Below are 26,417 nucleotides of genomic sequence, written 5' to 3' on the forward strand. Positions count from 1 at the left end.
GAGGGCTGAATGACATAACGGTTAAGAATCGTTATCCGCTTCCCCTTATGTCATCAGCCTTCGAGATTCTGCAGGGAGCCAGGTGCTTTACTAAGTTGGACCTTCGTAACGCTTACCATCTCGTGCGCATCAGAGAAGGGGACGAGTGGAAAACGGCGTTTAACACTCCGTTAGGGCATTTTGAGTACCGGGTTCTGCCGTTCGGTCTCGCCAATGCGCCAGCTGTTTTTCAGGCATTAGTTAATGATGTTCTGAGAGACATGCTGAACATCTTTGTTTTTGTCTATCTTGACGATATCCTGATTTTTCTCCGTCACTCGAGATTCATGTTCAGCACGTTCGACGTGTTCTACAGCGCCTTTTAGAGAATTGTCTCTACGTAAAGGCTGAGAAGTGCTCTTTTCATGTCTCCTCCGTTACTTTTCTCGGTTCCGTTATTTCCGCTGAAGGCATTCAGATGGATTCCGCTAAGGTCCAAGCTGTCAGTGATTGGCCCGTTCCAAGGTCACGTGTCGAGTTGCAGCGCTTTTTAGGTTTCGCTAATTTCTATCGGCGTTTCATTCGTAATTTCGGTCAAGTTGCTGCCCCTCTCACAGCTCTTACTTCTGTCAAGACGTGTTTTAAGTGGTCCGGTTCCGCCCAGGGAGCTTTTGATCTTCTAAAAGAACGTTTTACGTCCGCTCCTATCCTCGTTACTCCTGACGTCACTAGACAATTCATTGTCGAGGTTGACGCTTCAGAGGTAGGCGTGGGAGCCATTCTATCCCAGCTTCCAGTCTGACGATAAGGTTCATCCTTGCGCTTATTTTTCTCATCGCCTGTCGCCATCTGAGCGCAACTATGATGTGGGTAACCGTGAACTGCTCGCCATCCGCTTAGCCCTAGGCGAATGGCGACAGTGGTTGGAGGGGGCGACCGTTCCTTTGTCGTTTGGACAGACCATAAGAACCTTGAGTACATCCGTTCTGCCAAACGACTTAATGCCCGTCAAGCTCGTTGGGCGTTGTTTTTCGCTCGTTTCGAGTTTGTGATTTCTTACCGTCCGGGTAGCAAGAACACCAAGCCTGATGCCTTATCCCGTCTGTTTAGTTCTTCTGTGGCTTCTACTGATCCCGAGGGGATTCTTCCTTATGGGCGTGTTGTCGGGTTAACAGTCTGGGGAATTGAAAGACAGGTTAAGCAAGCACTCACGCACACTGCGTCGCCGCGCTTGTCCTAGTAACCTCCTTTTCGTTCCTGTTTCCACTCGTCTGGCTGTTCTTCAGTGGGCTCACTCTGCCAAGTTAGCTGGTCATCCCGGTGTTCGAGGCACTCTTGCGTCTATTCGCCAGCGCTTTTGGTGGCCGACTCAGGAGCGTGACACGCGCCGTTTCGTGGCTGCTTGTTCGGACTGCGCGCAGACTAAGTCGGGTAACTCTCCTCCTGCCGGTCGTCTCAGACCGCTCCCCATTCCTTCTCGACCATGGTCTCACATCGCCTTAGACTTCATTACCGGTCTGCCTTTGTCTGCGGGGAAGACTGTGATTCTTACGGTTGTCGATAGGTTCTCTAAGGCGGCACATTTCATTCCCTCGCTAAACTTCCTTCCGCTAAGGAGACGGCACAAATCATTATTGAGAATGTATTCAGAATTCATGGCCTCCCGTTAGACGCCGTTTCAGACAGAGGCCCGCAATTCACGTCACAGTTTTGGAGGGAGTTCTGTCGTTTGATTGGTGCGTCCGTCAGTCTCTCTTCGGGTTTCATCCCCAGTCTAACGGTCAAGCAGAGAGGGCCAATCAGACGATTGGTCGCATACTACGCAGCCTTTCTTTCAGAAACCCTGCGTCTTGGGCAGAACAGCTCCCCTGGGCAGAATACGCTCACAATTCGCTTCCTTCGTCTGCTACCGGGTTATCTCCGTTTCAGAGTAGTCTGGGTTACCAGCCTCCTCTGTTCTCATCCCAGCTTGCCGAGTCCAGCGTTCCCTCCGCTCAAGCGTTTGTCCAACGTTGTGAGCGCACCTGGAGGAGGGTGAGGTCTGCACTTTGCCGTTACAGGGCACAGACGGTGAGAGCCGCCAATAAACGCAGGATTAAGAGTCCAAGGTATTGTTGCGGCCAGAGAGTGTGGCTTTCCACTCGCAACCTTCCTCTTACGACAGCTTCTCGTAAGTTGACTCCGCGGTTCATTGGTCCGTTCCGTGTCTCCCAGGTCGTCAATCCTGTCGCTGTGCGACTGCTTCTTCCGCGACATCTTCGTCGCGTCCATCCTGTCTTCCATGTCTCCTGTGTTAAGCCCTTTCTTCGCACCCCCGTTCGTCTTCCCTCCCCCTCCCGTCCTTGTCGAGCGCACCTATTTACAAGGTACATAAGATCATGGACATGCGTTCTCGGGGACGGGGTCACCAATACTTAGTGGATTGGGAGGGTTACGGTCCTGAGGAGAGGAGTTGGGTTCCGTCTCGGGACGTGCTGGACCGTTCACTCATCGATGATTTCCTCCGTTGCCGCCAGGATTCCTCCTCGAGTGCGCCAGGAGGCGCCGGTGAGTGGGGGGTACTGTCATGTTTGTCATTTATTATCATGTCTTGTCCCTGTGCTCCCCATTCTATTCGTTTCCCTCTGCTGGTCTTATTAGGTTCTTTCCCTCTTTCTATCCTCTCTCTCCCCCTCCTCTCTCACTCTCTCGCTCTCTCTTCTCTCTATCGTTCCGTTCCTGCTCCCAGCTGTTCCTATTCCCCTAATCATCATTTAGTCTTCCCACACCTGTTCCCGATCCTTTCCCCTGATTAGAGTCCCTATTTCTTCCTTTGTGTTCCGTTCCTGTCCTGTCGGTTCCTTGTTTAGAATTCACCGTGCTGTGATTGTGTATCGCCCTGTCCTGTCGTGTTCTTGCCTTCATCAGATGCTGCGTGTGAGCAGGTGTCTCTGTCAGCTACGGCCTGCGCCTACCCGGGCGACCTGCAGTCTGTGGCCGCTTCTCCTGTTATTCCCTCTACAGACTAGAGGATTTCTGTTATTCCCTGTTTGGACATTTCCTGTTAAGGATTCAGGATTTGTCGTTTTCTGTTTGGACTTGAATAAACTCTGTTTCTGTTAAGTCGCTTTTGGGTCCTCTTTCACCTGCATGACACCTGTATCCTCTAGTCGGCTGGCCCTCGCTACATATTCGTCGACCAGACCCACTGGCTCCAGGTCATCTATAAGTCTATGCTAGGTAAAGCTCCACCTTATCTCAGCTCTCTGGTCACGATAACAACACCCACCCGTAGCACGTGTTCCAGCAGTTATAACTCACTGGTCATCCCCAAAGCCAACACCTACTTTGGCCGCCTTTCCTTCCAGTTCTCTGCTGCCAGTGACTGGAATGAATTGCAAAAATTGCTGAAGCTGGAGACCTATATTTCCCTCACTAACTTTAAACATCAGCTATCTGAGCAGCTAACCGATCGCTGCAGCTGTACATAGTCCATCTGTAAATAGCCCACCCAATCTACCTACCTCATCCCCATACTGTTATTATTTACTTTTCTGCTCTTTTGCACACCAGTATCTCTACTTGCACATCATCATCTGCTCATTTATCACTACAGTGTTAATCTGCTAAATTGTTATTACTTCGCTACTATGGCCTATTTATTGCTTACCTCCTCACGCCATTTGCACACACTGTATATACTCTTTGTTTAAATTTCTATTGTGTTATTGACTGTACCCTTGTTTATTCCATGTGTAACTCTGTGTTATTGTTTGTGTCTCACTGCTTTGCTTTATCTTGGCCAGGTTGCAGTTGTAAATGAGAACTTGTTCTCAACTAGCTTACCTGGTTAAATAAAGGTGAAATAAATAAAACAATTTAAAAAGTTTAAGCTACGGTTGTAATGGTTGTTGAATTCCTAACCATACCACGTGGAGCATTGGCTAAATGGCTGGAAATGGTTCAACTCTGAGACCATCAATCCCTACAGAATAAGAGCAAATTTTAGATACAAATTACTAGTTTGCAGCTAGAAATTATGTCATATATTTCTGAATGGTACTCTGAAGTATCCATTCTAACCACGAAAGACTTCAGGGAGGCAGAGAGAAAGACGATGATGAAATGACTCTCCAACAGAAAAACGGACGATTCCAACAGAGATCACGACGACGCACTGGGCGTAAATACAGTGCCTTGCGAAAGTATTCACCCCCTTGAACTTTGCGACCTTTTGCCACATTTCAGGCTTCAAACATAAAGATATAAAACTGTATTTTTTTGTGAAGAATCGACAACAAGTGGGACACAATCATGAAGTGGAACGACATTTATTGGATATTTCAAACTTTTTTAACAAATCAAAAACTGAACAATTGGGCGTGCAAAATCGTCATTCCACTTCATGATTGTGATTGTTGTTACAGGTCTGTGAGAGCCAGAAATCTTGCTTGTTTGTAGGTGATCAAATACTTATTTCCACCATAATTTGCAAATTAATTAATCAAAAATCCTACAATGTGATTTTCTGGATTTTTTTTTCTCATTTTGTCCGTCATAGTTGAAGTGTACCTATGATGAAAATTACAGGCCTCTCTCATCTTTTTAAGTGGGAGAACCTGCACAATTGGTGGCTGACTAAATACTTTTTTGCCCCACTGTAAATTGGAGAGGACGAGCTCGTGGTAATGGCTGGAGCAGAATCAGTGGAATGGTATCAAAACATCATACACATGGTTTCTATGTGGATGATGGCATTCCATTTCCCCTGTCCCAGCCATTATTATGAGCCGTCCTCCCTTTCAGGAGCCTCCTGTGAGATCCACTGCATTTTTTCATTGTTCCCCCCCTAATTAGGGACTCATTTAGATACATGTGTCAATACTTTCAAATACTTGAGATGTGGTTGGTTTAGCTTGACCAGCATGCAGGGAGGGCGGAGTTTGCACTATTAACATTATTCCATTGGGTCCATTTTACCTGGCGAGCTAAACCAATCGCACCCAACAGCAAGTATTTGATAATGTATCTGACACAGGTATGAAGCTTAAATTAATACAAGACTAATGACCAGACAACTACTTGATATCAGAGTTGTGTGTAACTACAGTAGAAAGTCACTAGTGGGGGCTGTTTGGGTGAAGATCTCACCTGATACTGTATGTTGTCTGGTTTCCTTATTCTCTGTCTCCATGGGTACAGCCCCTGAAATCCACTCCACTGTTCCGGGCAGAACATCTGACCTCTCCTCTGTTGTCATGGCAACCTGGCCACCATTACCTATCACCACCTGGGCTACATGTCCAACAGGGGAGAGACATGGTCAGCTACACTACTTACAATATTCAATACACAAAATAAAACAGATGGTTCTGGTCCTGGATGCTTATTGACTGATACTGAATTCCAAACTTGTGTATATATCCCAATGAAAATGTCAAGTTAATGGACATGTGTACGATATCACCAATTAAAAAACAAGTTAAAATGGGAGAAAGTAGGATTAAAAGGTCCCTTACAGAAAATAACTGCCTGACAAACTTTTAAATTGTTTTGCTACAGACAACCTGAGATCTTTACAGCCCTCAGTGAGGGGTGTGTCTGGTCTCACCTTGTGAGGAGATGGGCGTGGTGAGTCCGCTGCCGTCAGGGGGGAAGCGTGTGTTGTTGATCAGCAGGTCAAACTTTGTGCTACGACACGTGTTGGTGCACAGAGTGCTGTGTTCATAGAGGTCTAGCTGCCCCGAGTCCATCATCTTCCTGAAGAAGAGAGATTATTAGATAAAGGACAAGAGTGAAGAAAGACAGAGGGAAGAGAAGGGACACATCGTCTACATCAATCACCTCGGGTTGATTTTCCCCTCAGGGGTTGATTTTCCCCTCAGACCTGGGATCCTAACTGGCAACCCTCCAGTTTCTGGTCCACCTCTAACTTCTAAACTACCTCTAGATCTAATGATCTCAGATCTCTGCACAAGTGCTTTAGGGCTAGAGGGCAGGGGTTAATTTGGGACTGGTCGACTCTACTCACCTGAGCATGACACCTCCATCCAGATACTCTCTTCCTTCAGTGTAGAGTCCCAGACATGTAGACAAACTGCTTGGAGACTAAATGTAATCTAAATGTGATTCTAAGTACAACACTCAATCAAGAATGATTCATCTCAAAGGACATTGGTTATTTCAACTTAATGACTGCCTCAGGATCAGACTGAAGGACGCACCGACCGCTGCCATCTCTGATGACACATAACTCCACGCCAACAGTGGCATATCAACTAGAATCATATCTGCCATCCAATCCCCACAAGATTACATTTGTACTACATAATGAAAAATGAATGAATGAAATTCCAATCTCTTATCCCTTGAAGCTCTTTCACTGCTTTCACATTTCAGTGCCCACCAAATTGTGTATCTACTGTAGGTTTATTGAAAAACTTAAAATAACCATCAACTGAATCAGCCCAGCCCAATATATATATTTTTACCTTTATTTAACTAGGTAAGTCAGTTAAGAACAAATTCTTATTTTCAATGACGGCCTAGGAACAGTGGGTTAACTGCGTGACCACTAGGCTACCCTACTGCCCCATATACACTGGAAAGCTTGGACAAATGTAGAACTAACCAGCTGTATTAAACTGGCCACCTTCCAAACACAACTCATCAAAGGCAGGAGAGGAGAAGAAGAGAGGACGAAGTAGAGGACATGAGGAACATAGTTAAAGACTCAATGATTTAAAGAAGGTCATAGAGACTTAGAGCAACAGATCTGAGATCAGAGACTACTGGATCACAGGGGTAAAGAGAATGGACCAATGGAGAGGAAGATGAAAGAACTACAAGAGCTTGTGCTATGCGTAGTAATGGTGGTGCCAGAATGGAGGAAATGCCAGTCCACTGGCTGGCCATCTGGGCAGGGTGGGCAGGGTCAGAGGGTATGAGGGACCCCTGAGTGGTGGGCAGAGCTTCAATTATCAGTCTTACAGACAGGACAGCATGGGGAGCCAGTGAGTCTGAAATGTGTGTGTGTGTGTGTGTGTGTGTGTGTGTGTGTGTGTGTGTGTGTGTGTGTGTGTGTGTGTGTGTGTGTGTGTGTGTGTGTGTGTGTGTGTGTGTGTGTGTGTGTGTGTGTGTGTGTGTGTGTGTGTGTGTGTGTGTGTGTGTGTTGTGTGTGTGTGTGTGTGTGTGTGTGTGTGCATGTGTGCGTGTATATCTGTCAAGGTGTGCATGTGCACATACATAGGCATTCCTCCCTCCCTGCCTCCCGTCCTGCATAAATTTACCCATCCAACCATCACTCTTTCCCAAGTGGCACAGTGGTCTAACGCACTGCATCTCAGTTCTTGAGGTATCTCTACAGACACCCTGGATGTATCACAACCAACTGTGATTGGGAGTCCGATACGGCAGCGAGCTACTGGCCCAGTGTTGGCCGGTGTAGGCTGTCATTGTACCTAAGAATTTGTTCGTAACTGAATTGCCTAGTTAAATAAAGGTTTTAAAAAATGTGTTAACCAAGACATGAAACTTTATGACTGGGTAATACCTAGGTACTATCCACTATATATTTTAATGGACCCAATCTAAAGTACTGGCCATCCCCTTGTGAGTCGCTTCTCTGTGTGCTTGTGTGTGTGTCCCTACAGTTGAAGTCGGAAGTTTACATACACCTTAGCCAAATACATTTCAACTCAGTTTTTCACAATTCCTGACATTTAATCAGAGTAAAAATTCCCTGTTTTAGGTCAGTTGGGATCACCACTTTATTATAAGAATGTGAAATGTCAGAATAATAGTAGAGATAATTATTTATTTAAGCTTTTATTTCTTTCATCACATTCCCAATGGGTCAAAAGTTTATATATACTCAATTAGAATTTAGTAGCATTGCCTTTAAATGGTTTAATTTGGGTCAAACGTTTCAGGTAGCCTACCACAAGCTTCCCACAATAAGTTGGGGGACAGAGCTGACAGAGCTGATGTAACCGAGTCAGGTTTGTCTGCCTCCTAAGCTCGCACACACTTTTTCAAGTCTGCCCACAAATGTTCTATTTGATTGAGGTCAGGGCGTTGTGATGGCCACTCCAATACCTTGACTTTGATGTCTTAAGCCATTTTGTCATAACTTTGGAAGTATGCTTAGGATCATTGTCCATTTGGAAGACCCATTTGCGACCAAGCTTTAACTTCCTGACTAATGTCTTGAGATGTTGCTTCAATATATCCGCATTATTTTCCTCCCTCATGATGCCAATCTATTTTGTGAAGTGCACCAGTCCCTCCTGCAGCAAAGCACCCCCACAACATTATACTGTCGCCCCCGTGCTTCACGGTTGGGATGGCGTTCTTTGGCTTGCAAAGGGGGAGCCCTTTTTCCTCCAAACATAACGATGGTCATTATGGCCAAAACGTTATATTTTTGTTTCATCCGACCAGAGGACATTTCTCTAAAAAGTAAGACTTTTGTCCTCATGTGCAGTTACAAACCGTAGTCTGTCTTTTATAGGGTGGTTTTGGAGCAGCGGTTTTGGAGCAGGGGCTTCTTCCTTGCTGAGCGGCCTTTCAGGTTATGTCGATATAGGACTTGTTTTACTGTGGATATAGATACTTTTGTACCTGTTTCCTCCAGCATCACAAGGTTTTTTGCTGTTGTTCTGGGATTGATTTGCACTTTTCACACCAAAGTACGTTCATCACTAGGAGACAGAACGCATCTCCTTCCTGAGAGGTATGACGGCTGCGTGGTCCCATGGTGTTTATACTGGCGTACTATCGTTTGTAGATGAACATGGTACCTTCAGGTGTTTGAAAATTGCTCCCAAGGATGAACCAGACTTGTGGAGGTCTATAATTTATTTCTGAGGTATTGGCAGATTTCTTTAGATTTTCCCATGATGTCAAGCAAAGAGGCACTGAGTTTGAAGGTAGACATTGAAATATGTTTACAGGTACACCTCCAATTGACTCAAATGATGTCAATTAGCCTATCAGAAACTTTGAAAGCCATGACATAATTTTCTGGAATTTTCCATGCTGTTTAAAGGCACGGTCAACTCAGTGTATGTAAACTTCTGACCCACTGGAATTGTGATGCAGTGAATTATAAGTGAAATAATCTGTCTGTGTTATGCAGGTGAATGAGGACCCAAAAGCGACTTGGCGAAAACAGAGTCTTTAATCCAGTAAAGTAACTTTACAATCAAAAGGCATAATTCTACTCGTAATGACGAGAACAGACTGGAGACTTGATCAAGAACTGCAGGTTGCCTCGGGAAGGCACTTGAACGTAGCAGACTCAGACACCTGCTCACCACGCAGCATCTGAGGGAAACACGACACGACAGGGCGATACATAGACACAGCACGGTGAACAATAGACAAGGATCCGACAAGGCAGAAACGGAAAACAAGGGGAGAAATAGGGACTCTAATCAGGGAAAAAGATAGTGAACAGGTGTGGGAAGACTAAATGATTGATTAGGGGAATAGGAACAGCTGGGAGCAGGAACGGAGCGATAGAGAGAAGAGAGAGAGGGAGGAAGAGAGAAAAGGGAACGAACCTAAAAAGACCAGCAGGGGGAAAACGAACAGAGGGAAAAGCAAAATGACAAGACAAAATAAGACAAAACATGACAGTACCCCCACTCACCGGCGCCACCTGGCGCTCTCGAGGAGGAACACTGGCGGCAACGGAGGAAATCATAGATCACAAACGGTCCAGCACGTCCCGAGAAAGAACCCAACTCCTCTCCTCAGGACCGTAACGAAAAACGATAAAAGGGAAACTAGGGTACTACTCTAAAAAAAAAAATGAGACACGGGTAGAGAACTGAAAGCTTTAGAGCAAACAGGACCAAACAGGCCAGGAGAGTAACAACTAGGGACAGACTGAGACACAGCAAGGGCAGGAACAAGAACAGGAGAGATGCGATGGCAGGAAACAGACTGAGACCCAGCAAGACCAGGAGCAGAAGCAGAAAAAAAATTACCAGACTTCTTCTGCGCGCAGTCTGAACACGCAGCCACGAAACGGCGCGTGTCACGCTCCTGAGTAGGCCACCAAAACCGCTGGCGAATAGAAGCAAGCGTACCCCGAACGCCGGGATGGCCAGCTAACCTGGCAGAGTGAGCCCACTGAAGAACAGCCAGACGAGTAGAAACAGGAACGAAAAAGAAGGTTACTAGGACAAGCGCGCGCGACGCAGTGTGCGTGAGTGCTTGCTTAACCTGTCTCTCAATTCCCCAGACAGTCAACCCGACAACACGCCCAACAGGAAGGATCCCCTCGGGATCGGTAGAAGCCACAGAAGAACTAAAGAGACGGGATAAAGCATGAGGCTTGGTGTTCTTAGTACCCGGGCAATAAGAAATAACGAACTCGAAACGAGCGAAAAACAACGCCCAACGAGCATGACGCGCATTCAGTCGTTTGGCATAACGGATGTACTCAAGGTTCTTTTGGTCAGTCCAAACGACAAAAAGGAACGGTCGCCCCCTCCAACCACTGTCGCCATTTGCCTAGGGCTAAACGGATGGCGAGCAGTTCACGGTTAGCCACATCATAGTTACGTTCCGACGGTGACAGGCGATGAGAAAAATACGCACAAGGGTGGACCCCATCGTCAGTATCAGAGCGCTGGGACAGAATGGCTCCCACGCCCACCCCCGACGCGTCAACCTCAACAATAAACTGTTTAGTGACGTCAGGTGCAACAAGGATAGAAGCGGATGCAAAACGCTTCTTGAAGAGATCAGAACAACAATCATACGACCGGTGAGGAGGAAGGGAGTTGGTTCTGGACCGACTGAAGACCGTGCGCAGACCATGATATTCCTCCGGCACTCCTGTCAAATCACCAGGTTCCTCCTGAGAAGAGGGGACAGAACAAACAGGAGAAATAGCAGACATTAAACACGTCACATGACAAGAAACGTTCCAGGAAAGGATAGAATTACTAGACCAATCAAAAGAAGGATTATGACACACTAGCCAGGGATGACCCAAAACAACAGGTGTAAAGGTGAACAAAAAATCAAAAAGAAATGGTCTCACTATGGTTACCAGATACAGTGAGGGTTAAAGGTAGTGTTTCATATAATATACTGGGGAGAGGACTACCATCCAAGGCAAACATGACCGTGGGCTCCCTAACTGTCTGAGAGGAATGTCATGTTCCCGCGCCCAGGCTTCGTCCATAAAACAGCCCTCTGCCCCAGAGTCTATTAATGCACTGCAGGAAGCTGCCGATCCGGTCCAGCGTAGATGGACCGGTAAGGTAGTACATGTACTTGACGGAGAGGACCGTCTAGTAGCGCTTATCAGTCGCCCTCCGCTTACTGATGAGCTCTGGCCTTTAACTGGACATGAAATGACAAAATGACCAGCGGAACCGCAATAGAGACAGAGGCGGTTGGTGATTCTCCGTTCCCTCTCCTTAGTCGAGATGCGAATACCCCCAGCTGCATGGGCTCAACACCTGAGTCAGTGGGGAAAGACGGTAATGTCGGAGAGAGGGAGACACAGTTAACGCGAGCTCTCTTCTATGAGCTCGGTGACGAAGATCTACCCGTCGTTCAATGCGAATAGCGAGTTCAATCAAAGAATCCACGCTGGATGGAACCTCCCGAGAGAGAATCTCATCCTTAACCTTAGCGTGGAGTCCCTCCAAAACGAGCGAGCAACGCCTGCTCGTTCCAGTTACTGGAGGCAGCAAGAGTGCGAAACTCTATAGAGTAATCCGTTATGGATCGATTACCTTGACATAGGGAAGACAGGGACCAGGAAGCTTCTTTCCCAAAAACTGAGCGATCAAAAACCCTTATCATCTCCTCTTTAAAGTTCAGATAATTGTTAGTACACTCAGCGCTTGCCTCCCAGATAGCTGTGCCCCACTGCCGAGCCCGACCAGTAAGGAGTGATATGACATAGGCAATCCGAGCTCTCTCTCTTGAGTATGTGTTGGGTTGGAGAGAGAACACTATATCACACTGGGTGAGAAAGGAGCGGCACTCAGTGGGCTGCCCAGAATAACATGGTGGGTTATTAACCCTAGGTTCCGGAGGCTCGGAAGAACCGGAAGTAGCTGGTGACACGAGACGAAGACTCTGATACTGTCCTGAGAGGTCGGAGACCTGAGCGGCCAGGGTCTCCACGGCATGCCGAGCAGCAGACAATTCCTGCTCGTGTCTGCCGAGCATCGCTCCCTGGAACTCGAGAGTAGAGTAGAGAGAATCCATAGTCGCTGGGTCCATTCTTGGTCGGATCCTTCTGTTATGCAGGTGAATGAGGACCCAAAGCGACTTGGCGAAAACAGAGTCTTTAATCCAGTAAAGTAACTTTACAATCAAAAGGCATAATTCTACTCGTAATGACGAGAACAGACTGGAGACTTGATCAAGAACTGCAGGTTGCCTCGGGAAGGCACTTGAACGTAGCAGACTCAGACACCTGCTCACCACGCAGCATCTGAGGGAAACACGACACGACAGGGCGATACATAGACACAGCACGGTGAACAATAGACAAGGATCCGACAAGGCAGAAACGGAAAACAAGGGGAGAAATAGGGACTCTAATCAGGGAAAAAGATAGTGAACAGGTGTGGGAAGACTAAATGATTGATTAGGGGAATAGGAACAGCTGGGAGCAGGAACGGAGCGATAGAGAGAAGAGAGAGAGGGAGGAAGAGAGAAAGAGGGGAACGAACCTAAAAAGACCAGCAGGGGGGAAAACGAACAGAGGGAAAAGCAAAATGACAAGACAAAATAAGACAAAACATGACAGTCTGTAAACAATTGTTGGAAAAATTACTTAGAAGTAGATGTCCGAACCAACTTGCCAAAACTATAGTTTGTTAACTTCTGGAATGTTTGAAAAATGAGTTTTAATGACTCCAACCTAAGTGTATGTGAACTTCGGACTTCAACTGTATATATTTTAAGCAGGCCACCAGAGTCCGTGTGCCCAAGGAAGCGAAGGTAACCTGTCTAAATGATTACCGCCTCATAGCAGTCACGTCGGTAGCCATGAAGTGCTTTGAAAGGCTTGTCACTGCTCACATCAACAGCATCCACACGGATACCCTAGACCCACTCCAATTTGCATACCGCCCCAACAGATCCACAGATGACGCAATCTCAATCACACTCCACACTGCCCTTTCCAACCTGGACAAAAGGAACACCTGTGTGAGAATGCTGTTTATTGACTACAGCTCAGCATTCAACACTACAGTGCCCACAAAGCTCATCACTAAGCTAAGGACCCTGGGACTAAACACCTCCCTCTGCAACTGGATCCTGGACATAATGACGGGCTGCCCCCAGGTGGTAAGGGTAGGCAACAATACGTCTGCCACGCTGATCCTCAGCACTGGGGCCCCTCAGGGGTGTGTACTTAGTCCCCTCCTGTACTCCCTGTTCACCCTTGACTGCATGGCCAAACACGACTGCAACACCATCATTACGTTTCTGACAATACAACAGTGGTTGTCCTGATCACCGACAACGATGACACAGCCTATAGGGAGGAGGTCAGAGAACTGGCGGTGTGGTGCCAGGACAACATCCTCTCTCTCAATGTGAGCAAGACAAAGGACCTGATCATGGACTACAGGAAAAGGCAGGCCCAACAGGCCCCCATTAACCTCAATGGGCTGTAGTGAAGCGGGTCGAGAGCTTCAAGTTCCTTGGTGTCCACATCACCAACGATCTATCATGGTCCAAACACATCAAGACAGTCGTGAATAGGGCATGACAAAACCTTTTCCCCCACAGGAAACTGAAAAGATTTGGCATGGGTCCCCAGATCCTCAAAAAGTTCTACAGCTGCACAATCGAAAGCATCCTGACCGGTTGCATCAAGGCCTGGTATAGCAACTGCTCGGCATCTGACCATAAGGTGCTACAGAGGGTAGTGCGTACGGCCCAGTACATCACTGGGTCCACGCTTCCTGTATATAGGTGGTGTCAGAGGAAACCCCATAACATTTTTAGAGACTCCAGTCACCCAAGTCATAGACTGTTTTCTCTGCTACCACATGGCAAGTGTTACCAGAGCGTCAAGTCTAGGACCAAAAGGCTCCTTAACAGCTTCCACCGCCAAGCCATAAGACTGCTGAACAATTCATAATATGGCCACCAGACTATTAAATTGACCCCCCCTCCATTTGTTTTGTACACTGCTGCTATTCGCTGTTTATTATCTATGCACAGTCACCCCTACCTACATGTACAAATGGCCTCTAACCTGTACCCCAGCACACTGACTCGGTACCGGTACCCCCTTTATATAGCCTCATCATTGTTATGTTATTGTGTTACTTTTGATTATTTTTTACTTTAGTTTATTTGGTAAATATTTTCTTAACTCTTATTGAACTGCACTGTAAACGGGAATGTGTTCTCAGTCAACTTAACTGGTCAAATAAGGGTAAATAACAAGATATTGGAGTTGTGTGTGTGCATGTGTGTTGTGTGCTTGGCTGCCATCAGCCACCTGCTCAATTTATCGATGTCCTTTGGGGTTCACTGTGCCTGTGTGTGGTGAGCCTGAAGGATCGAGGTGAAGAATGATCAATTTAACATTGAGGAATACATGTAGTTTAATCAGCCATACTCTGAGTTGCTTTACTGGTCAATGTTCTACCCTCTCTGTTCTAGTCTTATTTACTAGTTTTCTGGCAGTGTGGATTATTGGGAGGTGGGGCAAGAATTCGTTTTTAGAAGAGGTGTAACTTACTTTTTCAGCTTCACTCCAGTTTGGTTTCTTTAGGGTTTCATTTACAATTTTGGTGCCTCAGCGATGAGAGGGTCTTTAAAAATATTTTATTTAGTTGGCATTATCATGTAGGAAGATTAAAACAAGACAAACACATGGGCTACAGCTTAGGTGCTGGTTTAATATGGGATGTACTTATCAGGCTCACCTAAATGATCACACCACAGTGTTCTAGGTCAGACGTTTCTTAATCATTCCTGCCTCCATGGCAAGATTAATGACAATAAAGGTCTACCTGCACATTCATCCGTGTGTGGGTATTTATTCTATACTACATTATTGTTGAGCACCCCTCCTATTTTCCTTTGTATGCTGAAGCGCAGAGGCCTACCTGATGTGTATGACATGTCACCAAGAATTATATGGTATTTGATTAGGTTGTCAGTAGACTTCTCCACCAGCCAGATGACCCAAATTAGCCTGACGAAACAATGCTTAGATCAACCAATATTTGAAGAAGATACTGTACGTTCATGTACTATTGCAAAATTTTATATTATCTTGAATATTTTGCAATATTAAAAGGACATAATTAAGTGATAATGCCCGAGAAGCCAGTGTTTGGCTTCGAGGGCATAATAACTTTTATACAACGGGTTACCAACATATCTAAATAATGATTTACACATTGTCATTAAAAAATGTATTTTGATGAATTAATTCATAGTATTTCATCCTTCCACAAGATACAGTCCGGACGCAAATCTAGGGTTGCTACACAAGCCGGGTTCGGTTGCCAGAGACACGACCCAGCCGGTCTTATCCCTTGCTTGCTAGTTAGCCATCTATGGGCACTGCGTTCATCCACCTCTGGCCTGCTCGCCTCCCTACCACTGAGGAAGTACAGTTCCCGCTCAGCCCAGTCAAAACTGTTCGCTGCTCTGGCTCCCCAATGGTGGAACAAACTCCCTCACGACGCCAGGACAGCGGAGTCAATCACCACCTTCCGGAGACACCTGAAACCCCACCTCTTTAAGGAATACCTAGGATAGGATAAAGTAATCCTTCTCACCCCCCCCCTTAAAATATTTAGATGCACTATTGTAAAGTGGTTGTTCCACTGGATGTCATAAGGTGAATGCACCAATTTGTAAGTCGCTCTGGATAAGAGCGTCTGCTAAATGACTTAAATGTAATGTAAATGTATGGCTAACTTACAGTCACATCAAACAGTGCTGCCATAATAACAACAAAGAAGATGCATTTGTTTAAGCTGTTTTCTAGTGACATTTATTTGGATTCATCCGTAACAATGAGCTAATGATGTGCTGTTTCACCGGGCATAGAATATGTGGGAAACCCTGCCTGTCTCATCCCGACTCCCAACAAGTTCATTACTATGCGACAACTGAAGGTCAAATTTGAATATTGAAACAATGTTGCAAATGTCGGAGACAGACAGCAAGGTTTATGCAAATCTCCGCTGTTGAAAACAAAACGTTTGTCTTTTAGACTATGTCTACATGCTTTTTATAGAGGAGATCAAGTTTATAAATTGCCTTGCTGGGCTGATAAGACAGCTGACTGCGCAGTCAGATGGAACAAAGTAACTAGGCATTTTAACACCATAGAATTTGTCGGTAGTATCTTGTGGAATAGACACCGGCTGGAAAGTGGTTTTAACCAATTAGCATTCAGGATTAGACACACCCGTTGTATTACATTTACATTTAAGTCATTTAGCAGACGCTCTTATCCAGAGCGACTTACAAATTGGTGCATTCACCTTATGACATCCAGTGGAACAGTCACTTTATAATAGTGCATCTAAATCTTAAAGGGGGGGGGTGAATATTGGTTGACCTAAGCATTGTTTCGCCAGACTAATTTGTATCTGGCTGGTGGATAAGTCTACTGATGAACTAATCAAATACCATATAATTTTGCTTGACTGTGTGAATTGTTGGGACGTGGGGCAATAATTTGTTTTTAGAAGAAGTGTAACTTACTTCACTCCAATAAACACATCAGATGGAGAATAGCACAGCATTATAAAATATTTACAATTTTCTACATTGTAGAATAATCAAGAGAGACACAGAGACACAGATCTGGGGGAGTGTACCAACATATTTCTGCAGCATTGAAGGTCCCCAGAAACACAGTGGTCTCCAACATTATTAAATGGAAGAAGCTTGGAACCACCAATACTCTTCCTAGCCTCCCGGCCAAACCAAGAACTCAATGGTCACTCTGACAGAGCTCGAGAGTTCCTCTGTGGAGATGGGAGAACCTTCCAGAAGGACAGCCATCTCTGCAGCACTCCACCAATCAGGCCTTTATGGTTGTGGCCAGATGGAAGCCACTCCTCAGTAAAAATGCACATGACAGCATGCTTGGAGTTTTCCAAAGGGCAAACCTTTACTTCACTCACAGAGACGCTTACAGAATTCTCCCTTCCCCTCCAATTGGCTAATCTGACCATAACTATATCCTTCTGATTCCTGCTTACAAGCAAAAATTAAAGCAGGAAGTACCTGTGTCTCACTCATTACGGAAGTGGTCAGACGACGAAGATGCTAAACTACAGGTCTGTTTTGCTAGCACAGATTAATCCTACCACATCAGTCACCGGCTTCATCAATAAGCGCATCAATGATGTCTTCCCCACAGTGAAGGTACGTACATACCCCAACCAGAAGCCAAGGAATACAGGCAACATTCACACTGAGCTAAAAGGTAGAGCTGCCGCTTTCAAGGAGCGGGACTCTAACCCGGACGCTTATAAGAAATCCTGCTATGCCATCCGACGAACCATCAAACAGGCAAAGTGTCAATACAGGAGTAAGATTGAATTCTACTATACCGTGCAATTCGAGGTAAGCAACACTGAAGCATGCATGAGAGCACCAGCTGTTGCTGTAACACGTGACCACGCTCTCCATAGCTGATGTGAGTTAGATGTTTAAACATATCAACATTCACAGATGGATTACCAGGACGTGTACTCGGAGCATGCGCTGACCAACTGGCAAGTGTCTTCACTGACATTTTCAACCTGTTCCTGACCGAGTTGGTAATACCTACATATTTCAAGCAGACCACCATAGTCCCTGTGCCCACGAACACCAAGGTAACCAGCCTTAACCACCTGACCCGTATCACTCACGTCTGTAGCCATGAAGTGCTTTGAAAGGCTGATCATGGCTCACATCAACACCGTCATCCCAGAAACCCTAGACCCACTCCAATTTGCATACCACCCCAACAAATCCACAGATGAAGCAATCTCTATTGCACACCACACTGCCCTTTCGCACCTGAACAAAAGGAACACCTACGTGAGAATGCTGTTCATTGACTACAGCTCAGCGTTCAACACCATAGTGGGTGGGCAAGCACATATCCAACACCATCATTAAGTTTCCCGACGACACAACAGTGGTAGGCCTGATCACGTCGACACAGCCTATAGGGAGGAGGCCAGAGACCTGGCAGTGTGGTGCAGAGACAACAACCTCTCCCTCAATGTGATCAAGACAAAGGACCTGATCGTGGACTACATCGACAGGGCTGTAGTGGAGCAGGTCGAGAGCTTCAAATTCCTTGGTGTCCACATCACCAACAAACTATCATGGTCCGATCACACAAACAGTTGAAAAGAGGGCAAAACAACCCCTATACCCCCTCAAGAGACTGATAAGATTTGGCATGGGTCCTCAGATCCTCAAAAAGTTATACAGCTGCACCATCGAGAGCATCCTGACTGGTTGCATCACCGCCTGGTATGGCAACTGCTTGGCATCCAACCGCAAGGCGCAACAGAGGGTAGTGCGTACGGCCCAGTACATCACTGGGGCAATGCTTCCTCCCATCCTGGACCTCTATACCAGACAGTGTCAAAGACTCCAGCCACCCTAGTTATAGACTGTTCTCTCTGCTACCACACGGCACGGCAAGTGGTACTGGAGCATCAACTCTAGGTCCAAAAGGCTCCTTAACCTGTTAAGTCGACCCTCTACCTTTTCGAACATTCTGTTAAAAATCGCGCAACATTTCAGCGCCCTGCTACTCATGCCAGGAATATAGTATATGCATATGATTCATATGTGTGGATAGCAAACACTCTGACGTTTCTAAAACTGGTTAAATCACGGCTGTGACTTTAACAGAGCGTGAGTTTCATCGAATAGCGCAGGAAAACCTGATCACTGAAAATGGAAATAAATATCCTTGCGCTTAATTCCAGGAATTGTTCAAAGTGAACCGAATTACATGAGACCGAGTTTTCAGCGCCTACAGCTACCACACGTTGTCTAGAGTCTTGTCATTTGATTCGCAATTGATTCTTGGTCTAACCGGTTCAAGGGAACTCCTTCCCTCCGTTCTCCGACCGGATGTTTTGGTCAAGCTCTCTCGGCCATGTTTTTTTCCAGACGACACCTATAGAAGTTACATCGCCTCCTGATGAATTTTATCGCTTATTAACGTGTACTAATACCTAAAGTTGCATTACAAAAGTATTTCGAAGTGTTTTGTGAAAGTTTTCGTCGACTTTTTGAATTTTAAAAAATGACGTTACGTTATGAAACGCTCTTTTTTTTCGTTTATCATACAGTCTACATAGAACGATATCTAGGCTATATATGGACCGATTTAATCGAAAAAAGACCCAATAGTGATTATGGGACATCTAGGAGTGCCAACAAAGAAGATGGTCAAAGGTAATGAATGTTTTATATTTTATTGTGCGGTTTGTGTAGCGCCGAATATGCTAATTATTTTGTTTACGTCCCCTGCGGGTCTTTTGTGGTGTTACATGCTATCAGATAATAGCTTCTCATGCTTTCGCCGAAAAGCATTTTAAAAATCTCACTTGTTGCCTGGATTCACAACGAGTGTAGCTTTAATTCAATACCCTGCATGTGTATTTTAATGAACGTTTGAGTTTTAACTAATACTATTAGCATTTAGCGTAGCGCATTTGCATTTCCAGAGCTCTAGATGGGACGCCTGCATGCCAGGTAGGAGCAAGTGGTTAACAGCTTCTACTCCTAAGCCATAACACTCCCGAACAGGTAGCCAAATGGTTACCCGGACTATTTGCATTGTATGAGCATTTCACTTCTTTCTTATGAACATATGATCAACTAGTCTTTGAGACATTGTTTTGGTGTACAGACAAAATAAGCTGATGCCCATCTTTTTTCTGTCATTTTTCTACCTGGCTGGCTACACACACAGTGTGCAGGTTACTTACAGTAGGAGATGGGCTTCTATCATTTTCTACCATTCCTGATTGACTTTGATCTAAAAAGGTAGCTAGCTAGACAGCTAGCAAATGTGAAACGGATTACAGTGACAAGGGTTGACAGATGTACGAGTTCACCATTTACACAACGTATGCTGCAACCTTTTGTCATTTTCATATAGTTTATGTTTAAGTTGGCTGGATTCCAACAATAGCTGAATTTGCAGAGCTAGTGAGCACCAATTCCGTTTCTGTGGTGCTATAACGTCGTGTGAGAGACAAAAAGTAAAACACACCATAAATATGTTTAGAACTTCAAATTAGCTTTCTTCTGACGATTCCTGTTTTTTTAATGTCACAATTCCAACCCTCCTCCTTTATCCGGGCTTGGGACCGGCAAAAGTGACCCAAAAGAGACACTCTGGCGGAGTTACTTTGTTTTATTTGTATTTTTTTTTTTAGTTTAGTTTAGTTTTCTTAAAATTTGGTTTGGTTTTTAACCTTATGGTCCACTTAGGAGTATTACAACAAGTCACAGTAAAACATGAACACTTTTAACCATAACATTAAAAAAAAAAAAAAAAAATGTATACAATCTACATTTTAACAATCTAAATGGACCAAAAAGAGACAATAGAAAAAACTGTCAATGGCAATGTGAGAAAATTAGGGTAACTAGTCTGTCCCTAATTCAGGTAATTTTCAGGTAAATTCAGGTAAAGCCAGGGCGGGATCAGCCAGCGGCGACTTCCCGCATGTGCGATTCATTTGCAGTCTGGACGTGGAGGGGTGAACATCTCCTGCTCTGACTGCAGCTGGGAGGGACTGCTGCGCGAGGACTGGGCCGCCTGTAATTACTTCGGGACAGGGAGGGTTGGGGGGGCTTGGGGCCTTTTTGTCCTAGACTTGAAACTCGGTACCGCTTGCCATGCGATAGTAGATAGAACACTCTATGACTGGGGTGGCTGGGGTCATTGACAATTTTTAGGGCCTTCCTCTGACACCGCCTAGTGTAGAGGTCCTGGGTGGCAGGCAGCTTTGCCCCAGTGATGTACTGGGCCGTACGTACTACCCTCTGAAGTGCCTTGTGGTCGGAGGCCGAGCAATTTCCATACCAGGCAGTGATGCAACCGGTCAGGATGCTCTCGATGTTGCAGATGTAGAACCTTTTGAGGATCTCAGGACCAATGCCAAATCTTTTTAGTTTCCTGAGGGGGAATAGGCTTTGTCGTGCCCTCTTCACGACTGTCTTTGTGTATTTGAACCAATCTAGTTTGTTGTTGATGTGGACACCAAGGAATTTGAAGCTCTCAACCTGCTCCACTACAGCCTCGTCGATGAGAATGGGGACGTGCTCGGTGCTCCTTTTCCTGTAGTTCACAATCATCTCCTTAGTCTTGGTTACGTTGAGGAATAGGTTGTTATTCTGGCACCACCCGGCCAGGTCTCTGACCTCCTCCCTATAGGCTGTCTCATTGTTGTCGGTGATCCGGCCTACCACTGTTGTGTCGTCAGCAAACATAATGATGGTGTAGGAGTCATGCCTGGCCATGCAGTCGTGGTTGAACAGGGAGTACAGGAGGGACTGAGCACATACCCCTGGGGACCTCCAGTGTTGAGGATCAGCATGGCAGATGTGTTGCTACCTACCCTCACCACCTGGGGGCGGCCTGTCAGGAAGTCCAGGGTACAGTTGCAGAGGGAGGTGTCCCAGGATCCTTAACTTGGTGATGAGATTTGAGGGTACTATGGTGTTGAACGCTGAGCTGAAGTCAATGAATAGCATTCTCACATAGGTGTTCCTTTTGTCCAGGTGGGAAAGGGCAGTGTGGAGTGCAATAGAGTTTGCATCATCTTTGGATCTGTTTGGGCAGTATGCAAATTGGAGTGGGTCTAGGGTTTCTGGGATAATGGTGTTGATGTGAGTCACGGACGTGAGTGCTACGGGTCTGTAGTAATTTAGGCAGGTTGCATTTTTTTGTTCTTGGGCACAGGGACTATGGTGGTCTGCTTGAAGCATGTTGGTATTACAGACTCAAGCAGGGACATGTTGAAAATGTCAGTGAAGACACCTGCCAGTTGGTCAGAACATGCCCAGAGCACACGTCCTGGTAATCCATCTGGCCCCGCAGCCTTGTTTATGTTGACCTGTTTAAAGGTCTTACTCACGTTGGCTACGGAGAGCGTGATCACACAGTCGTCCGGAACAGCTGATGCTCTCATGCATGCCTCAGTGTTGCTTGCGTCGAAGCAAGCACAGAAGTGATTTAGCTCGTCTGGTAGACTCATGTCACTGGGCAGCTCGCAGCTGTGCTTCCATTTCTAGTCTGTAATAGTTTGCAAGCCCTGCCACATTTGACGAGCGTCGGAGCCGGTGTAGTATGATTGAATCTTAGCCCTGTATTGACGCTTTGCCTGTTTGATGGTTCGTCGCAGGGCAGAGCGGGATTTCTTGTAAGCTTCCGGGTTAGAGTCCCACACCTTGAAAGCGGCAGCTCTACCCTTTAGCTCAGTGAGAATGTTGCCTGTAATCCATGGCTTCTGGTTGGGGTATGTACGTACAGTCACTGTGGGGACGACGTCCTCAATGCACTTACAGTATTGATGTAGCCAGTGACTGATGTTGTGTATTCCTCAATTTCATCGGAAGAATCATGTTCCAGTCTGTGATAGCAAAGCAGTCCTGTAGTTTAGCATCTGCTTCATCTGACAATTTTTTTATAGACCGAGTCACTGGTGCTTCCTGCTTTCATTTTTGCTTGTAAGCAGGAATCAGGAGGATAGAGTTGTGGTCAGATTTACCAAATGGAGAGCGAGGGAGAGCTCTATGTGTGGAGTACAGGTGATCAAGAATTGTTTTCCCTCTGGTTGCACATTTAACATGTTGATAGAGATTTGGTAGAACTGATTTAAGTTTCCCTTCATTAAAGTCTCCGGCCACTAGGAGTGCCGCCTCTGGGTGAGTGGTTTCCTGTTTGCTTATTTCCTTATACAGCTGACTGAGTGCGGTCTTAGTGCCAGCATCTGTCTGTGGTGGTAAATAAACAGCCACGAAAAGTATAGCTGAGAACTCTCTAGGCAAGTAGTGTGGCCTGCAGCTTATCACAATATTCTCTACTTCAGGAGAGCAAAATCTAGAGACTTCCTTACATTTCGTGCACCAGCTGTTGTTTACAAACATGCACAGACCGCCCCCCCCCCCTCGTCTTACCAGAGTGTGCTGTTCTATCCTGCCGGTGCAGCGTGTATCCCGCCAGCTGAATATCCGTGTCGCCATTCAGCCACAATTCCGTGAAGCATAGGATATTACAGTTTTTGATGTCCCGTTGGTAGGATATTCATGATCGTACCTCGTCTAGTTTATTGTCCAATGACTGCACTTTGGCGAGTAATATTGACGGTAACGGCAGCTTTCCTAGTTGTCTTCTGCGGGTCCGGACGACGCATCCGGCTCTTCGTCCTCTGCGTCACTTCCTTTTGCAAATAATTGGGATGTCTGCCTTGTGGGGTGTTTGGAGAGTATCGTTTGAGTCCTGCTTGATGTTGTTGTTGTTGAAGAAGAAACCTTTGTATCATCCGAGGTGAGTGATCGCTGTCCTGATATCCAGAAGCTCTTTTCTTCCATAAGATATGGTTGCAGAAACATTATGTACAAAATAATTTACAAATATTGCAAAAAAAAACAAACATAATAATTGGAAAATGCCATGGATGCCCCCCACTCTCAACTTAAACTGGTGAATGAACTAAGATGTGTTTAAGGCAATGGTATTGCTGTTGTGATTGAAAATCAAATCAAATCAAATCAAATTTTATTTGTCACATACACATGGTTAGCAGATGTTAATGCGAGTGTAGTGAAATGCTTGTGCTTCTAGTTCCGACAATGCAGTGATAACCAACAAGTAATCTAACTAACAATTCCAAAACTACTGTCTTATACACAGTGTAAGGGGATAAGGAATATGTATGATTAATTGTGTAGTTTTGGGTACTGGTAGTTAGGAGTACGGCAAACACCTTATTTATTTTCTAGAGACAGACTGTGAGTCAGTGAGGGTGGTGAAAGGGAAAGAGCCAGGGAGAGAGACTTCAGAGGACAGTGTCACCGCCACAGCAGGACCAGGTGTCAACCTTGTTGCCAGCAGCACCAGTATAGGGGACAGTGGCACAACATTGTCCAGTTACCCCAGTGATGGCACAAAACCATATCAGTCACACCCACAATTTTTAGAACTGCAAATTCTTGCCAACAGAGTGCTGACGATTCAAGAGATATGGTTTCACAATTTCCCCTGGCTACATTATAATCCATCAATAAAAGGAGTGTTGTGTTTTCACTGTAGCCAAGGGTTTTCAAGCCAGCCATCTTTTGGACAAAGAGCGAATGCTGCCGTCATCAAATCAAATCAAATTGTATTTGTCACATGGTTAGCAGATGTTAATGCGAGTGTAGCGAAATGCTTGTGCTTCTAGTTCCGACCATGCAGTAATATCAAACAAGTAATCTAACCTAACAACAACTACCTTATACACACAAGTGTAAAGGAATGAATAAGAATATGTAGATAAAAATATATGAATGAGCGATGGCCGAACGGCATAGGCAAGATGGTATAGATGGTATAATGTACAGTATATGCATATGAGATGAGTAATGTAGGGTATGTAAACATGATATAAAGTGGCATTGTTTAAAGTGGCTAGTGATACATTTATTACATCAATTCTTTCATTTTTAAAGTGGCTAGAGATCAGTCATTATGTTGGCAGCAGCCACTCAATGTTAGTGATGGCTGTTTAACAGTCTGATGGCCTTGAGATAGACGCTGTTTTTTTATATCATTTTGCCAATTCAATTTACTTTAGGACGCGCCCCCTATGCATCACTTAAAAACATAACAGCCAGTAACCTCCATTTGCTATTCCAGTGCAGGCTAGGGATGACATTTTCTTTGTGCGCCATACTAAATAAAAAATAATTCCACCTATAGGCTATAATATAATATATGTAAAGACCAGATAGTCTGATGGGTGAGAATATTATCAAGCGCTGGTCAAATTGTGAATGAGAGACTGATTAAGTGTTTGCAGCCTACACAAGAAACAGAGCAGAGCTCATGCCATTTATGTAACTTTTTTTCAAATCATCATTAAGAGTCACATCATGCAGCCTTAGAATGCATAAACAATCGAAACATATAGACTAGTGTTTGTATCACAACTAAAGTTGCATAAATAACTCTAAATTAAACATATAGGAGGACTGTTTGAGGAGATTATAGTTGAAATTATTAATTATGTATACATTTATTTAAGAACCATTTATTTGAATACTATTATGTTATGGTATGAAATGTATGGGTTCTTGGTTAAGCTGTTACTGAAAATGTAAGTAAAACAAATTAATTGTCTGTACCTTGCGGGAAAGGGAGAAAGAGGGCATATATCTTTTCAGACAGATAAGAATGTTTGTTTGATGTACCATTAGTGGAGAAAAGTGTATCTTTTAGACAGATTGGAATGTTTGTTTTATGAGGGGAGTAGATGAAGATATCCAGACCTGAAGACACTGCGCTATTGTGTGGATCGGAGAGGGTGTGAGAAACTGATGACGTCATTTTATGTTCTCTCCTTAAAATGTAATGTTCTTTGTATTTTTGGTCAGTACTCTCTTGAAATAAACGCTGTTACCTGAGTTTAAGACTGGGGCTCTGTCCATTCCTATAATAATATGGGTTTTACAATCCCATAGAATGCATTGACAGAGTAATTAATTCTGATTGGGAAATAATACAGAGGAATTTAGAATTCCATTAACAAGGACGTGTTTCTTTGTTAACCACTCAACAAAGAATAGCCTCATGTGCGCACTCCCTCAGGAAACCGTTTGGAGAAAATATCCTTTCTATTTTATTGTTCAAGGTGCACCTGTGTAATGATTGTGCTGTTTAATCAGCTTCTTGATATGCCACACCTGTCAGGTGGATGGATTGTCTTGGTAAAGAAGAAATGCTCGCTAACAGGAATGTAAACAAATTTGTGCAAAACATTTGAGAGAAATAAGCTTTTGTGCGTATGGAACAATTCTGTGATCTTTTATTTCAGCTCATGAAACATGGGACCAACACTTTACATGTTGAGTTTATATTTTTTATACTTTTTATATTTATACTTTTCTTTTTGATACTTAAGTATATTTTAGCAGGTACATTTAATTTGATACTTATGTATATTTAAAACCATATACTTTTAGACTTGAAACTCAAGTAGTATTTTACTGAGTGACTTTTACTCAAGTATGACAATTGGGTCCTTTTACCACCACAGGTATATATATATATACCAGCAAACAGAGGAAAATAGGAGGGGTGTTCAACAATAATGTAATATAGAATAAATACCCACACACTACTGAATGTGCAGGTAGACATTTATTTTCATGAATCTTGCCTTGTACGACTAAGTGATTTCCACTAGATG

General features: G+C 44.8%; 1 pseudogene; it reads right to left on the minus strand.

Moving 5' to 3' along the window:
• LOC124012239 overlaps positions 1-23,365 on the minus strand; it is a 51,201-nt pseudogene extending 27,836 nt beyond the window's left edge.
• Positions 23,366-26,417: the final 3,052 nt, after the last annotated feature.

This window comes from Oncorhynchus gorbuscha, linkage group LG24 (assembly GCF_021184085.1).
Source record: "Oncorhynchus gorbuscha isolate QuinsamMale2020 ecotype Even-year linkage group LG24, OgorEven_v1.0, whole genome shotgun sequence".
In the NCBI taxonomy this organism is placed as follows: domain Eukaryota; kingdom Metazoa; phylum Chordata; class Actinopteri; order Salmoniformes; family Salmonidae; genus Oncorhynchus; species Oncorhynchus gorbuscha.